Here is a 16069-nt window from a genome sequence, read left to right on the forward strand (position 1 = left end):
GGCACTACAAATTTGTTTATTTTTTGGCTCAAATTGTCTCCTTCATACCACAATGACATTTTCTGCCATAGGCCTTTATGCTGCATTCCTCACTGCAATTGGTCTTCACACAACCAAATCATTTGACCTTCATTGGTTCTTCAGTCATCTGATGCAATGCAAGCTGTCTTGTTGGCAGCCAGCAATGCTTGTGAACTCTGTACCTTCCTTTCTTGTGCTGGGTTATGGTTCTTCTTGAGTCAGATAACAGATGTGATAAAGTTAAAGAGGCATGTGGTCCCAAAACTTTATTTCTGGCACAGAAGAGAAATAGAAATGGCATATTCAGTGTGGTGTTGGATGCCTGCTAAAACCCATCAATAGCCCTGCACCTGTGCCCATAGCAAGAATCTGACAAAATTATTAATGGGGGCACAATGCCAACCAAACAGATGGGCATTCCAAAGCACTCTTCATATGCATTAAGTGTGTTTATTAAGGGCAGAGTTCCCAGTTCAGACAGCTATTCATGGTGTGTTTACACACCTATGGTGAAGGGGACATGCTAGAACTAATTCAGATCACATTTCAAACGTGACAAATAGGTTCTGTGTTCGGAAAAGGAAAGACTGGGATTTTGCCTGCAGCCAAAAAACTTCTGATTATAGGGAGAAATCCATTAGAAAGAAGCCTCTGATCACCTTGTTGTAGAGTGGAAAGAAGATCCGTAAAACTGGCATAGTGTTGTATGAACTTTTTCTGTCTGCTGTCAGATTTCACAAATTTGCCAGGGCTAGCATAGCAAGTGATTGGATGGGAGGCCACCAAGGAATGTTTGGTGCTGCAGAGTTTGGTCATTTAACTTGGTAGCACTTTACCCTTTGAGTCAATACCAAGATAACATTCCAGCATTATGGAGGGGGCATTGCAGGTATCAACTGGTGAAATACCTGATCATTCGGATTCATTAAAGATTAGACAGAACTTTGAACAAAGGTAGAGGTGTTTCAGGATCCTGGACAAATTCCAAAAAGGAAGTTTTGTCAGTTGAATAAAGTATTCTTCACTTCCTGTCCCAAACTGCTGCACACTGTTAAACACACGCCATGTTTCACTCTGGAGATGGCTGCATTTTACTGATGGGTTAAGTGAGCTCTGGGCATGGCTTGTACATCATTTAAGTTAAGCGTGGGACTATGATGCAGGAGTTCAAAGTTCTCTATGTGGGTACTTCCACAGCCTTGCCATGTGGTCTTGGGCACATCACTTAATCCTCATTTTCCTCATCTTTTGAAAGGGGGTGATGGTACTTTAACTCACAGCAGTGTTTGTTTTGGGGTCTGAAATGAAAAGCTCTGCAGAAATGCATGGTCTGTCGTCGTTAATGAATGTAAAATAATTTTAAAAAGAACTGTGCTGCTGGAAACCTTTGGATCATTAAGTCATTGTCACAGGCTGGCTGGCCCTTTAAGGCTCAGTTATGTCTGTAACCCAGCAGCTAGCCCCCAGCTGATATAGGGCAACTTAGTGATAATTAGTGACCCCAGCTGTGAAATGGTTGGGAAAAGACTATACAGAGTGGAGAACCCAGTTAGGTTCCTGTGTGTGGGGAGAGATTGCAAAGAAGGCAGGACTTTTCTGTAGGCAGGAGAACACACAGGAAGCAGGGTCAGGCTCCTGTATTGGGGAGCTAGGGCCTGAGCTAGGGCCCTACAAAGAGTGTTGAGGGATGCTGCTAGTAGAGTCCCCAGGAGAGAGTAGTGCGGGAAAACCTGTTAAGACAGGAACTCCACAGAAGCAGTTTAAGCTTTTGTGAGGAAGTCCCTGAGGTAGGGTCAGTGAAAGACCTTCAGTGGAACCTGAGAGGGGTGGAAGACTTATTAGTTCAGCAGTGAAGGGAGAACCCAGAGTCTGAAAACCAAAGGGAGGCTGTGTTCAGGGCTGACGAAAGTGTGGGGGGGAAGCCGGTATAAATTACTGGGGCCCGGCGGTCCGGAAGGGGGCCCGGGGCCCAGCTTCCCCTCCCTCTCGTCGGTCCTGTTTAGCCGGTCCGCCCTTGCTGGGAGGCCCGAAAAAAAATTTTCACCGGGGTCCGAACCCGCTCTCGGCAGCCCTGTGTTAAGCACAGGCTGTGGGGGATCAGCATGAGAGGACTTGGAACTAGCAAGTGGCCCAAGCAAAGATCAGCATGTTTGAAGAAGCAGATCTAGCTGCTTAATACAGGGCCAGAACCCAGAGCAGAGGCTGGGCTTGGTGCCTCAATCAGCTCCTGACGAAGGGGCATGCAAGCCAAATGGCAGGAGCAGGTTAGGCTCCTGGGGGGGAAAGGCCTTGATGTAGCAGCAGTGAGAGCACTTCAGTGGTGCCCGAGAGGCCCTGAAGATTATGATTTAGATGATTAGTTTAGACTTTCAGTTGGGCCTTTTGGTACCTCAGAAGGAGACTGAACTTTGTGACTTTGACAGAGGGCCAAGCCCCAGAAGACCCAGTGAGAGGCAGATGGCCAACAGGAGGTACTGGAGATGAGGGCCCCTTTGCAGCATCATGTCCTGACGCAAGGGGGTGCTACGGGTGGTGAGTACACTATCTTACAGTCATCAAAGTGTGGGAATCTGCTCTGTGGGCTTCTGCTCCTATAATAATCAGTACCACAACTTCCCTTAAATATCATTACTATATGACTTATCTTTACTGGCTTATTTACTTGCATCGCAGGTGGCTATTTGGAGACCCAGGTGACTCTGAATAGAAGAGCAGTTACTGCCCTACAGGTTGGGATGGATGTTCTGACACCTGCCCCTTTCCCTGCCTGCTGGGCATGGTGGTTGCCATCTGTTCCTTTCTGTCACTGAAAAGACTCAGTACTTCCAGGGATTACATTATGAGTGACAGAAACACTGACTCCTTGGCACCATCTTTTCTACAATGTCTGCTTTGTGAAGGAATTGAATTGAGGGCTGATCCCAAGGGGGAAGCGAAAGAGAGGGTCAGAACATGCATGAGATCACTGGGGTCTCAGTGGGTGGGCACTGGGGAATAAAATATACCAGTATGTCCCTACTGCTCAGTATCAGCAAGCAGATGTATCATGCCTGTGACTGACTGTAATGGGTTTCATTTGACTTCAGGTATAATCTAGCGATTTGTGTCTACAATCACAAAAAGTAATGTTATACAGTATTTTTACATAGTTTGCCACTATTGCAATTCTTATGTCAAATGCTGAAAGAAACACAATGTCTTTAGAAAAACAAAATTCACATGTTCCTCCAGTACCTCGACTGTACCTGTTCTGATAACGACATTGGATCCCTTATCTAGCCCAGACACATGCTAAAAGAAATTAACAGGAAGGTTCCCTTGGTAAAGCTGGTGTTCATGCAATTTTAATAAAATGAAAGTGTAATCTCAGTATCTCCCAAGTGTCCCTTGTGACAGACCCAGACCAGTGGGGTACAGGAGTCTGGTAGAGGGCAAATATACTGGTCACTGGATGAGTAGTTTTCTGTTCCCTGAGTGACCAGAGCTATTGGGATCCAGGAAGCGGGCGGGCGAAGCCCGCCCACTGCTAAAGGATCCCCCCCAGCCTAAGGGGGGGGTCCACAGGACCTGGAGACCAAAAAATTACGATGGACAACTAATAAAAGAACAGGGACAGGAGTGAGGTCAAAGGGTCAAACGAAGCGAACCAGACGGGGACACGGAGCAGAGAACCCCGGACAGCGCCCACTGCTCCTCGAAGGCGTCAAGGGAGCCAGTGGACGCCGACCAGAGGAACTCTGCCCTGGATACGTGAAAGAACGGAGGACCTGAAATACGCCCCACAGTCACAGGAAACTCCATCGGCCAACCTCCTCACTCTGGTTTTATAGATGGCCAATTTCGCTAGGGCCAGAAGGAGGTTGACCAGGAGGTCCCGCGACTTTGTGGGGCGACGGATAGGGAGTGCATAAATAAAAAGGTGAGGAGAAAAGTGCAACCAAAATCTTAACAAAATATCCGTGAGGAGCCGGAATAGGGGCTGCAGCCTGGCGCACTCCAGGTAAACATGCGCCAGGGTCTCCCTCACGCCGCAGAAGGGGCAGGTGTCTGGGATAGGGGTAAACCGCGCCAAGTACACGCCCGTGCTCATGGCTCCGTGAAGGAGCCGCCAACTGATGTCCCCGGTGGGCTTCGGGATCAGAGCAGAATAAAGGCTGGCCCACCGGGGCTCCTCACCCTCCAGAGGTGGCAGAAGGTCCCGCCACTTCGTATCGGGGCGGGACGCAAGGGTGAGGACATGAAGAACATGGAGCACGAGCGTGTATAGATGTTTCCTTGGCGTGGTCCGGAACAGAACCGGCTGCAGACGGTGCAGCCGGCTCATGGCGAATGGACGGGGAGGGGGCTGGTTGGGTCCACGGGGCAGGGGCCCGATGAAAAAGTCTGGAGGGCTCGGAGTGGAGGGTGGGCGGGGCGTGCCCTCTTGCAGGACCCGGTCGAGATAGTCCCGAGCAGCGGGCGGCAAAGCGGCCCTCACCTCCTGAAGTACGCGCCGGGGAGTACGAGGTCTGGAGAGCCCCATGCGCTGAGCGAGCGTCGGGGGATCCAGCCAGTCTCCCCGGTCGTAGTCCAGGAGGTCTCCAACTTTGGTGACTTCTGCTAGGACCAACCTCTGGCGCACCATGGGGGACTCCGCCACCTGCACACGAAGCTGGGGGTTGTGTAGCAGGGGCTCCGCGAGGAGATCTGCCCCCACGGTGGCCGCCACGGACCTGGTCACTGAAAACAGTTTCCAGGTCCGGAGGAGGTCCTGGTAGAAGACCGGCAGCTCGGAGAGGCCTCGCGGAAGACCTCTCGGATGGAGACAAAGGAGCTGCCGGTCATATCGGAGCCCTCGGAAGCGGCGCAGGAAGGCGTGCGCCAATACGCTCCATGCCGGACTACCTGCACCATAAAGGAGCCTCTGCAGGGCCTGGAGGCGGAAGACGTGGACCTGAGCGTGCAGACACTTCAGGCCCTGCCCTCCCTCCTCCAGGGGTAGATGGAGAACCCCCGCAGAGACCCAGTGCAGTCCTGACCAAAAGAACTCCAGAATCAACGTCCGGAGGGTGGTCAGGAAGCCCGGGGCCGGGACCAGGGTGTTGAGCCGGTACCAGAGCATGGACAGGACTAGTTGATTGAGCACCAGTGCTCTCCCTCGAAGGGAGAGACACCGGAGCAGTCCTGTCCATTTCCGGAGCCGCTCCAACACCCTGCCCTCTAAACCTAGCCAGTTCTCCGGCGGAGACGGATGCGTGGCAGAAAGGTAAACGCCGAGATAGAGCAGCGGACCCGCGCTCCACCGGATGGCCTGAAGCGTGGGTGGGAGGGAGCTCGCCTGCCACCCGTCCCCTACCACCAGGCCAGAGCTCTTGACCCAGTTGACCCGGGCGGAGGAGGCCGCCGAATAGATGGTCTGGCAAGCCTCCACCCGCACCAAGTCGCCCGGGTCCTGGACCACGAGGAGCACGTCGTCGGCGTACGCCGACAGGACCAGCCGCAGCTCCGGCTCCCGCAGCACCAACCCTGCCAACCTCCTACAGAGGAGACAGAGGAAGGGCTCGATCGCCAGAGCATACAGCTGGCCCGAGAGGGGGCACCCTTGACGTACTCCTCGCCCGAAGCTGACCGGTTCGGTCAGGGTCCAGTTGAGCCTGACCAAACACTCTGCGGAGGCGTACAGCACCTGGAGAAAACCCACAAACTGGGGCCCGAAGCCAAACGCTCGCAGAGTGCCCAGGAGATACCCGTGGTCCACCCTGTCGAACGCCTTCTCCTGATCCAGGGACAGGAGGGCGAACGACAGACCATCCCTACACCCGAGTTCCAAGAGGTCCCGGACCAGATACAAGTTGTCGAAGATGGTGCGGCCCGGGACGGTGTAGGTCTGGTCTGGGTGGATCACGTCCACCAGCACGGACCCTAGCCGCAGCGAGATGGCCTTCGCTACGATTTTATAGTCCGTGCTGAGGAGCGAGATGGGACGCCAATTCCATAAATCGCGGAGGTCCCCCTTCTTCGGCAATAAGGCGAGCACGGCTCGCCTGCACAAAAGAGGGAGGACCCCGCCCTGCAAGGACTCGGCCCAGACGTCCCAAAACACGCGGTAGAACTCCACGGTCAGCCCGTCCATGCCCGGAGATTTATTGGTGGGCATGCGGCGGAGGGCTTCCGAGAACTCGGCCAGAGTGAGAGGCAGCTCCATCCGGTCTCGGTCGCCTGCGCTGACCGTCGGGAGTTCATCCCAGAGCATTCTGCAAGCGTTAGGATCGGTCGGATCCGGGGAGAAAAGGCCTGCGTAGAAGGCCCTGGCCCTCCCGCACATTTCCGCCAGATCCGTGAGGGGGGTGCCGTCCTCTGCTAGAAGGCAGGTGATGTGCTTCTTGGCCCCCCTCTTTTTCTCCAGGGCGTAGAAGAAGTGGGAACCGCGATCCATCTCCCGAAGGAGGCGGATGCGGGATCGAACAAAGGCACCTCGGGCCCGATGGTCCTCGAGGGTCCGGAGCTCTTCCCGCTTCTCCCGGCACGCTCCGCAGAGGGATGGATCACCGGGGTTGGCGGCCAGACGCCTCTCCAGCTCTAAGACCTCCCGTTCCAACTGCCCTATCGCCGCATCCCTCCGTCGGCTAGCGCCCCGGGTGTAGTCACGGCAGAATAGCCGGGCGCGCACCTTCCCCAGGTCCCACCACCGCCGCGCCGAGGGAAAGGCACGCCGCTGCCCTCGCCAGGCCAGCCAGAACTCCTGGAAGGATGCCACGAAGCCCACATCCTCCAACAAGCTATTATTAAAGTGCCAATAGGCCGGCCCTAGCCTCTCCGCGCAGAGAGAGGCTGTCACGGTGGCTAGATGGTGATCTGAAAAAGGGGCCGGCCGGACGCTGGAGGAGTGGGCCCGGGAAAGATGGAAGCATGACATATAGATGCGGTCCAACCGGGAGTGGTACGACCGATGGACCTCCACCCGGACAAAAGTGAATGTCGAAACGTCATCCGGGTGGTGGTCACGCCAGACGTCCACCAGGGAGTGATGTTCGACGATCTCCCGGAGGACATCCGCGGCGGCCGGGTGCTGCTCGGTCCCCGAGCGGTCCCGTTCCTCAAGGGTGGCGTTAAAGTCCCCGCCCAGGACCAGGCACTCGCGAGGATCCAAGGTGCCGAGGAAGGCGGACGCCTGCTGATAAAAACACAACCTCTCTGGGCCCAATGTCGGGGCGTAAACGTTGACGAGATTAACCACAAGCCCCTCCATGCGGACCCGGAGGTGCAGCAGGCGGCCTGGCACAGCCTCGGCGACCCCCAGCACCTCGGGCCGTAGGTCGGGGGAAAACAGGGTCGCCACTCCAGCCGTACGAACTGTGAGGTGGCTAAAATAGACCCTGTCCCCCCACTCCAGCCGCCAGCTAGCTTCAGCGGCCGGATCCGTATGGGTCTCCTGCAGGAAAATCACAGAGTACCCCCCCTCCCGAAGGAAGGAGAGCACCTGGCTCCTGCGGAGACCCATCCTACAGCCCCGGGTGTTCAATGTTGCGAAGATGATTGGTGCCATGAGGAGGGCTGGGGGGGATCCTCGCCGGCAGAAACGCCCACGGCCTCCGTCGGGCCACGCAACAATCCGTGACCTACCCCATAGGCGATTAAGGAGTCACGGAAGAGGCGGACCCGTTGGTAGGCCACGGCGGCCTGCCTCCCGGTCCTCTTACCCTCCCCCATGAGGGCCCTCGCGGCCCGGAGGATCTGATGAAAATCCCTCCATCGCTGGAGTGCAAGCTGTACCTTGTTGCGGGAGCCACGGACGTCCTCAAGGAACTCTCGTAGCTCCTCTCTCAGCGTATGGGGGGGTGGGGTTACCGATCTATGGCTATCCCCCAGCGGGGCCCCTGTCACAGCCCCGTGGTCCACCGAGACGGGCAAGCAGGGGGCAGACCCTCGACGTGGCGTCCGATGGGCTGGCGCCACGTGGCCCGCCTCAGACCCTGGCTCAATGGGGGGCGGCGGAGGGAAAATAGCAGCCCCTGGTGGGTCGGGACAGGGAAAAACAAAGGCCGCTCCTTGGGGGTCGTCCTCTGGGATATGGAAGGAGACAGCCCCAGGGGCGGCAATAGCATCACAGGAAGTGGATGGGATAGAGACTGGGTCGGTGTCAGGGGCAGGGTCGGAGTCAGGAATAGGGACAGGGGAAGGGGCGATAGTGGGATCGGGGGCCCCAGCAGCCAGGCTCCTGGGTGGGGGGGTGGCACCCCGCAAATGGGCTCAGGGATTTGCGGGGAGGGAGGTGGGCCCTCCGTGATGCCGGGCTCGTGCTCCAAGGCAGATGGTAAGGCCACGGCATCCATAGGTGGAGAATCAACGACGGGGCCCCCACCCAGGAAGGAGGTTGGCTGCCCCTCAGCCACGAGGGAGTCCCCTGGCGACTCGGGTCCCGGTTGCATGGCACTGGCCGTCGCCTCAAGAGGTTCGGCGGCCGCTAGCGGGGTGCCATCTGCAGCCGGGTTGGTGGAAGAGTCCAGGGGCTCCTCGGAGGCGGGAGCGGAAGCAGTGGGTAAGGGGACAGAACATGGGGAAAGGGAGGCTGAGGCAAGGTCGCTCAGATCGAGGCCCGCTGGCAGAGGGTCGTCCTCCCCCTGGGTAACCGGGGTCAGACCCAGGGCCTCGATCTCCTCATAAATGGAGGGGAGATCACCTTCCACCACCCCAGGGCTCTCCCCACCTGCACCCGAAGTGACGGTCGCCTTGGTGCATGCAGGGGCTTCAGATTGTAAGGGGGCGAGAGGGGCTCCATCCGGGGCTTCCATAGGAAGGGACACCGGAGGAGGGGTAGTGCTTTCCTCCGATGCTGCCACGTCTTCCCTAGCCGGTAATGGTGGACAAAACCCACCCGGGGGCAAAGCGGAAGGCTCAGCATCGGTGCCCCCTTTCCTGGTCTTCCGGGGGGCTACCGCATCATATGGAAGGAGCGGAGCTCGAGCCTTCCGCTTGCCCCGCTTCCCCTGTACTAAGGACCAGCCCTCCATGGCATCATCTGGGGGCTGGCTAACAGGAGTCGGGTCAGGGAGCAAGAGCGAAGGCTTAGGGACTCGGGGAGGTAATGGTGGGGCAGCATGTAGGAGGGAGGATTCTCTCTGGGGCATGCCTTCTTCTATGCCCGGCGATATCCCTACCTCACCCTCCTCCACAGGCCCCGCCAGATCGCAGGCGGCAGAGGCAGGGCCTTCCCGCTCGTCTGGGCACACTAGGGGAGATACCCCTTGGGCCCGAGCGGGAGCGTTGTTGGGCCGGAAAGGAGGAGGGGCGGCTTCGGGCGCCGGGCAGCCAGGGGCGCCGGCGATGATGGGGCCGGCGCCCTGCCGGGGCTCGGGGGTCCCGGATGCCCCTCCGTGCCGGGCCAAGGGGCAGTCCCTTCGGACGTGCCCCATCACCCGGCAGAGGTAGCACCGGGCCTCCCCCGTTGAATAATGCACCCGGTAGCGGGCCCCCTGGTAGGGGACCAAGAAGGACCCCTTGAGCGCCTCACCGTCACGTGCCGCCGGCGGCAGTTGTAACTGTACCTGCCGGCGGAACGAGAGGACATGACGGAGGGCGGGGTCTTTGCAGCCCAACGGGAGAGGGCTGACCACGGAGATCGGCCTCCCCAGGGTAGAGAGGGCAGGTAACAGGGCGGCATTAGGAAGGAAGGGAGGGACAGAAGTCAGGACCAGTCGGGCGCCCAGGTCTTCTAGCGGCTCCAGGGGGACGAACACGCCCCCCACCGCCAGGCCCTTCTCCACCGCCTCCTGGGCGGCGGCCTCCAATGCTAGGAAGAAGACGACCTTTCCGTACATCTTGGAGGCCACCACAATGGCCGTGGGCCCCAACACCCTCGCCAACGCCCGCACGTAGGTTTCCACGTGGGGCGAGGCGGGTACCAGGAGGCAACGGATGCCGTGCTTCCTAGTCAAGGTGGGAAAGGGGCCCCGGCCGCTATAGATGGTAGCAGAGGCGGTGGATGGGGGAGATGACGTAGTGGCAGGTGGGGGGGCCGCCGCCACCTGGGCGTATGCCCTGGGGGCCGGGGGAGGGACACCCACAGAGCTGGTGGAGGGAACAACAGGGAGGGATGCCGCGGCCGGTTGCAGGGCCGCGGCAGTGGGGGCACCCCCTGCCATGAAGGGTCTGGCTTTTTTAGCGGGGCCTTTACCCTTCTTTGTGCCCTGGCCCTTCCTGCCGGCTGGGGGGACTCCCCCAGATTCAAAGGGGGCGAGGGACGTGGCAGCAGCGGAGGTCACCTTGTTACCTGCCGGTGTTCCAGCAGGGGTGATAGTAGGTGGCTCGGCAGCGGCGGTTGAGGTAGAGGCCAGGGGGGACGATGGTGGGGCGGGTGGAGGAGGGGCAGCAGGGTCTGCCCGAGGGGTCTCACTCTCCTCGTCCCCTGCCATAATGAGGACGGGGGGAGAGCAAACACTGGAGGGGGGGTAGGGAAGGGGGAAGCAGGTCGACCACTCCTCCCCGCTAGGCTGTAGGCAGGGGAGGAGGGCACCAAAAAAAAAGGGGGTGTGGATGGGGGGGCTATCAAGGGCTAGGGGTCAGTCACCGACTCAGGGAAGGTTTCCGGCTCCTCTTGTTGCACCAAGGAAGGGAGGATATAACAGCATTGGGGGGTGCAGTGAGACAGAATCAAACTAAAACGGGGAGGGGTACAAGCGCATAGGAGGGGACATGGGCGCACGAGGGGAGGGGCTAATCAGGGCAAGGGGACCACAGGGGGAAGGGAGCAACCAGGCGGGAAATGGGGCAGAGGAACCACGGGGCTAGCTTCAGAGGCTGGGGCGGGTCAAACAAAGGCTGCAGAGGGAAAGGGCGGGGCAGGCAAACAAACTGGAGCTAGCGAGGGGCTGGTGCAAGGGGGAGGGGCAAAAGGCAGTAAGGGGCAAATGGGTAGGCAGCAGGGGCAAAGCTGGGGGCTTGCTGCAGGGGGGAGGGAGTCAGTCCAAAACGGGGGGGTACATGCACCCACGTGCGCTTGTAACAAAAAGAAAGTCTTTGGAAGCTGGCTGCTGTATCAGGCCCAATGGTGGCAACAGGGCATAGCAAGCCTAGGTGAGCAGCTGAAATCCCAGAGGCAGGAGCTCAAGGTAGATGGTAAGTAGCCAGTGGGGGTGGTGGAGGGGGCAACGATGATGGTGGTGGTGGGGGTCGGGGGGGGACACAGATGGACCAGGGGGCAGGCTCCACGCCACACCCCCTGTGTCCCCACAAACACAGTCTAGATCCCCATCACAAGAGCACAGTTCAAAAGTTACTCAGTCCGGGAGGGCCCCCTCCACGGTGGTCTGTAGAATTCCTACGCGCTCCCCCACTGGCAGATGGTCCTCTTCTTCTCCTCAGGGCTCCAGCAGCTCCCCAGCAGCAAACGCAGCAGCTCCAGGCAGCAGTCTGGTGGCTAGCAGGAAGGACCCCTCTCAGGTGGAGGTGGTGGTGGCGGCATCCCCAGCAGTAGGAGCAATGGCTGGGGTCTCTCCCTCCCCTCCTCTGGGGAGTGGGCCAGCAGGCCCCCCCCAAGGGGCTGTAGCTGGAGCAGCTGCAACCAAGGGTGTGGGTGGGTCTAGCAGCCAGCCAGCAAGCAGGTAGCAGAGAAAGAGGAGGAGCAGCCCCCTACCTCCCTCCCTCCAGGCCAGAGGGCTACAGGAGAGCGATCTATTAATCCCAGGTCAGACAGGGTTTCTGTTCCCTGAGTGACCAGAGCAGGGGCTGCACTAGAGTAATCAGGAACCTGCTAGAACCAGTTAAGGCAGGCAGGCTAATTAGGACACCTGGAGTCAATTAAGAAGAAGCTGCTAGACTCAATTAAGGCAGGCTAATCAGGGCACCTGCGTTTTAAAAAAGGAGCTCACTTCAGTTTGTGGTGTGAGTGTGAGGAGCTGGGAGCAAGAGGTGCAAGGAGCTGAGAGTGAGAGGGTGTGCTGCTGGAGGACTGAGGAGCACAAGCGTTATCAGACACCAGGAGGAAGGTCCTGTGGTGAGAATAAGGGCTAGTCTACACTTACCCGGTAGTTCGACGGCTGCGGATCGAAGTTCCGAGTTCGATTTATCGCGTCTGGTGTGGACGCAATAAATCGAACCAGGAAGTGATCCCCGTCGACTGCGGTACTCCAGCTCGGCGAGAGGAGTACCGCGAAGTCGACGGGGGAGCCTGCCTGCCGCGTGTGGACCGCGGTAAATTCGAAGTAAGGTATGTCGAATTCAGCTATGTTATTCACGTAGCTGAATTTGCGTACCTTACTTCGACTTGGGGGGTAAGTGTAGACCAGGCCTAAGGAAGGTGTTTGGAGGAATCCATGGGGAAGTAGCCCAGGGAGTTGTAGCTGTCATGCAGCTGTTACAGGAGGCTCTATAGACAGCTGCAATCCACAGGGCCCTGGGCTGGAACCCGGAGTAGAGGGCGGGCCCGGGTTTCCCCCAAACCTCCCAATTGACCTGGACTGTGGGTTCTTCCAGAGGGGAAGGCCTCTGGGCTGTTCCCCAACCCACATGGTGAATCTCTGAGGCAAGAAAATCTGCCAATAAGCGCAGGACCCACCAAGATAGAGGAGGAACTTTGTCACACCCTGTAACCTCAATGTCTTTAATCACATGTTCTGTTTACTGACAGATCAGTTATCAGGTATAAGAGTCAGCCTAATGCTTTTAATGGTTGATACTGGCCGACTTTCAACATCTTTCAGATGAAAGTTGTGTATTATTTAAATGGGAAAATGGTGCCTATGGTCATCTATAGAAGGAACGTTATCGCCCTTTATTTAACCTTAACAAACTTTGTTTCTACTCCCCTTCCCCCTCTAAGTTACAACCAATAGGCTTCCAGTTTGGAAACTTCACTTATCATGCTGCTTGCCAGCCTTGCAGGAATGTCAGACTGCTATGCTCTGAGCTCATGCTCAAAAAAACGTTACCTCCAGCATCAATGTTGTTCTGGGTGAACCTCAGAATAGTGTAGTAGCTTTGCATGTTTTGGAGAAGAACAATAACATTCTGCTGTTTCATTGACTTCAGAGGACTTTGGAGGGCCCTAAATGTGGAATAGCTCTGGTCTTGCAGTGATATAACTGAGATCAGAACCTGGCTGTTTGAATGTGAAAAGTTGGGCTGGAAATACTGCAGGATATTATTTGGGAATCTGGCTCTTCCCTTATCCTGATCTGTCTGTTACAGCATTTCCCAAAATGTGGGGCATGAAGGCATAGCCGGGGTGAAATGTATACATTAAAAAAGGCCTGCAATGCCACAAAGAATTGTGGAAGGAAGATGTGACTGATTTTATGGTCATGACAGGGAGGAACAGTTCAGCCTTGGAAAGTCTGGGGAATGCTGCTGTTGTATGGCACCCATCACTGTCATAGCTAAATGCCTCAGCTGGAACTAGGAAGTGTAAAATATAAAAATGCTCTGTTCCTATCCACTGTTTGTGGCTGTTTATTTTCTGGGCTTCATCCTGCATTTTGACATGTGGGAACCACATAGTTTGGAGAATCAGATTTTACAAAGCTCCCCATTGGTGCTTGGGTATCTGCCTTTACTGTACATTCTGCTACTGCCAAGTCTAATTCCTTATACAATATGCAAACATATTAAGAGGAGAGATGTTTTTATAGCCCAATTCAGCAAGTTGATATTGCACTTTGCTGAAGAGAAGGTAAGGGTGGTAAGTGAACCCTTCTCTCGAATTGTTGTATAAATGTCAATTTTTGGTATCAGGGCTTCTGTTGAGGAAAGGAGAAAGGGATCCAGTCAAAGAGAGCTGCTGAGAACACAGGCAGCTACAGCCCATTTGTATAAAATCTGCATCTAGTCTTAGTATAATGCTTGGAAGCAGGTCTCTGTCTCTGCCATGATTGGATCTGTTAACTCAGCCTCCCACGTGCATATAAATGATTTTCTTGAGCTGGTTACAAGGATGTCTCTTGACAAGATCTGTGTGTTGCAGCTTATTTTGACAGAACATTTAGACTGGTGGCATTTTCTCTGGCTTTTATTATCTTTTGTAATGGTTGCAGCTAGATTTCCTACTGTCTCCCTAAATTCCAGTTTCGTTTTTTTTACTAGCACAGTCGTCTCTCTAGACATGCAGATCGATCTCTTCCTCATTTTTCCTCTGTCAGAGCTCCTGGAAACACATTTTAGGAAGTGCTGAGCACAGTATTTTGTTGTTTCTGGTATGAAGTCAGCATTTGGATGTTTGTAGCTTACTGACATGTTGATGAATATCCATTTGTAAAACTTCCCAGTACCGTTTTGAAGAATGTATAATTTAGCAGTAAGGAGCTGTGGATGCTGTTGAATCGCCATGCGGAGCTGAATAAGAAGGGCTGAATCCTTTACTGTGTTCATGTTTGTCAATTATTTCCTGATATCTTACTGGCATCGCTTCGCTGCATTTATGAATCCGTCGTATTAAGAGGTTTGAGGATTTTTTAGACTTGATGCATTTGCTTGGCTAAAACCTGAAGCCTCTTCTCAGTTCTGGACTCCAGTGGGAGTTGTGCAGAACAGAGAGGCAAATCAGACCCCTTCCTCCATAGCAGTGATGCACCTGAACTGGTGTTGATTCCACTGTGTTACAGGGGAGAGGCAGCGTTAGAAGAGCCCATGCAGGAGGTGTGTGTACCCACTGTGTGGTGAGTGCCACTACGGGGAAGGACCTATATGTCCTTCCCTGTGGAGTGGGGCTTTTGAATGAAACATAGACTGAAGCATAAATCCACTGGGCATTGACCTTTCTAGGGATGCAGGAGCAACAAGGGTTGCTACAGCCTCAGGGCTGCAGTAGGGGTCATGCAGTCATCTGACTGGTATAGGCAGGATTACCTGTCATTTGTCTATTCTCAGTTTTCTGTTGCTCCTCCCCAAGGACAGGCTACCTTTGTTAGCACCTAGGGTGACTTGATGTTTGTTCTCTGCTCTTTTTACTCTCCCTAGTTGCTTTATCCCTTCTTATCTTTCTTGCTCTCAACCTGCAATGTTTGCGACAACTCCTGCTTTTGTACTGATTTGATTGGCTTTGATCATTGCCTTCAGTTGCAGTCTGGGTGCCTGCTTCACCTGCTGCAGACTGGAAGCCAGCCTGCAATTTAGAAAAAAAAAATGTAGCCTCCTCCCTTGGCTTTTGTTCAGCAAATGGAACGCTACACAACGTCCGCATTGGTTATTATTGTGTCTGTTCTCTAATCCAAATAGGTCATCTCTTCAAGAAAATTTCTTCACTTGTTGGCACCTGGCAGTGGCCAGAGATGTCTCAGAATGTCCTTTTGGAACTCCTCCTCTTGTTACTCTGAACAAGGTAAACCACCATACCTGTCTCAAGCCAGACCACTGATAATCAGCTAGAGCTCACAAGCCTTCAGCTGTGCACCCATTCTCCACACAGAGCTTTCAGGAAAGAGAACTGTACAGCCTTAGAAACACACACAATAGTCTTCTCTTCAGCTACATATCACTGGATGTCTGGAATCTGTCAGAGCTTCTGAAATCTGGTTGGAATCATTGCCTGCGGCACCTTGATAGTAGTGATGGACACATTAAAAATGCTTGGATGGAAAATGTGTGACGTGCCATGAAGCTGAATGGAGCCCAGCTACTTGATTCGGTTTGCACATATCCTCATTTTTCCTGACCATTGTCATTAAAACTACAGTGAGATTCACCCCCTACACCTACATATTTAATTCCCAGGAGGGGCAAAAGAAATCCCCTATATAAAGTTTTCAGAGAAGTACAGATCCCCTAAAGAAAGTGGATGCCCTTTTTATTTTATCCTGAATCAGTGTCTAATTTTCTTTCTTCCCTATTTAAAAGGTAGAAAAGGAATTTCAGACCATTAAGCTCTGTGGGCCAGATCCTACTCTGATTTCCACACTGTGTGCAATCCCTTTGTGATTGATGGGGGTTGCATGGGATATAAATCCAGGCAGAATTCTGCCCTTTATCATTACATATATTCTCTTCCTGTCTCCCTCTTTCTGCAGGCATTTGAGAGATGCACCATACAGCAAACCTGGCTGCCGCTAGCATCCCACTCTAAGAAGCCGCTATTTAAAGC

Source organism: Emys orbicularis, chromosome 10 (assembly GCF_028017835.1).
Source record: "Emys orbicularis isolate rEmyOrb1 chromosome 10, rEmyOrb1.hap1, whole genome shotgun sequence".
Taxonomy (NCBI): Eukaryota; Metazoa; Chordata; order Testudines; family Emydidae; genus Emys; species Emys orbicularis.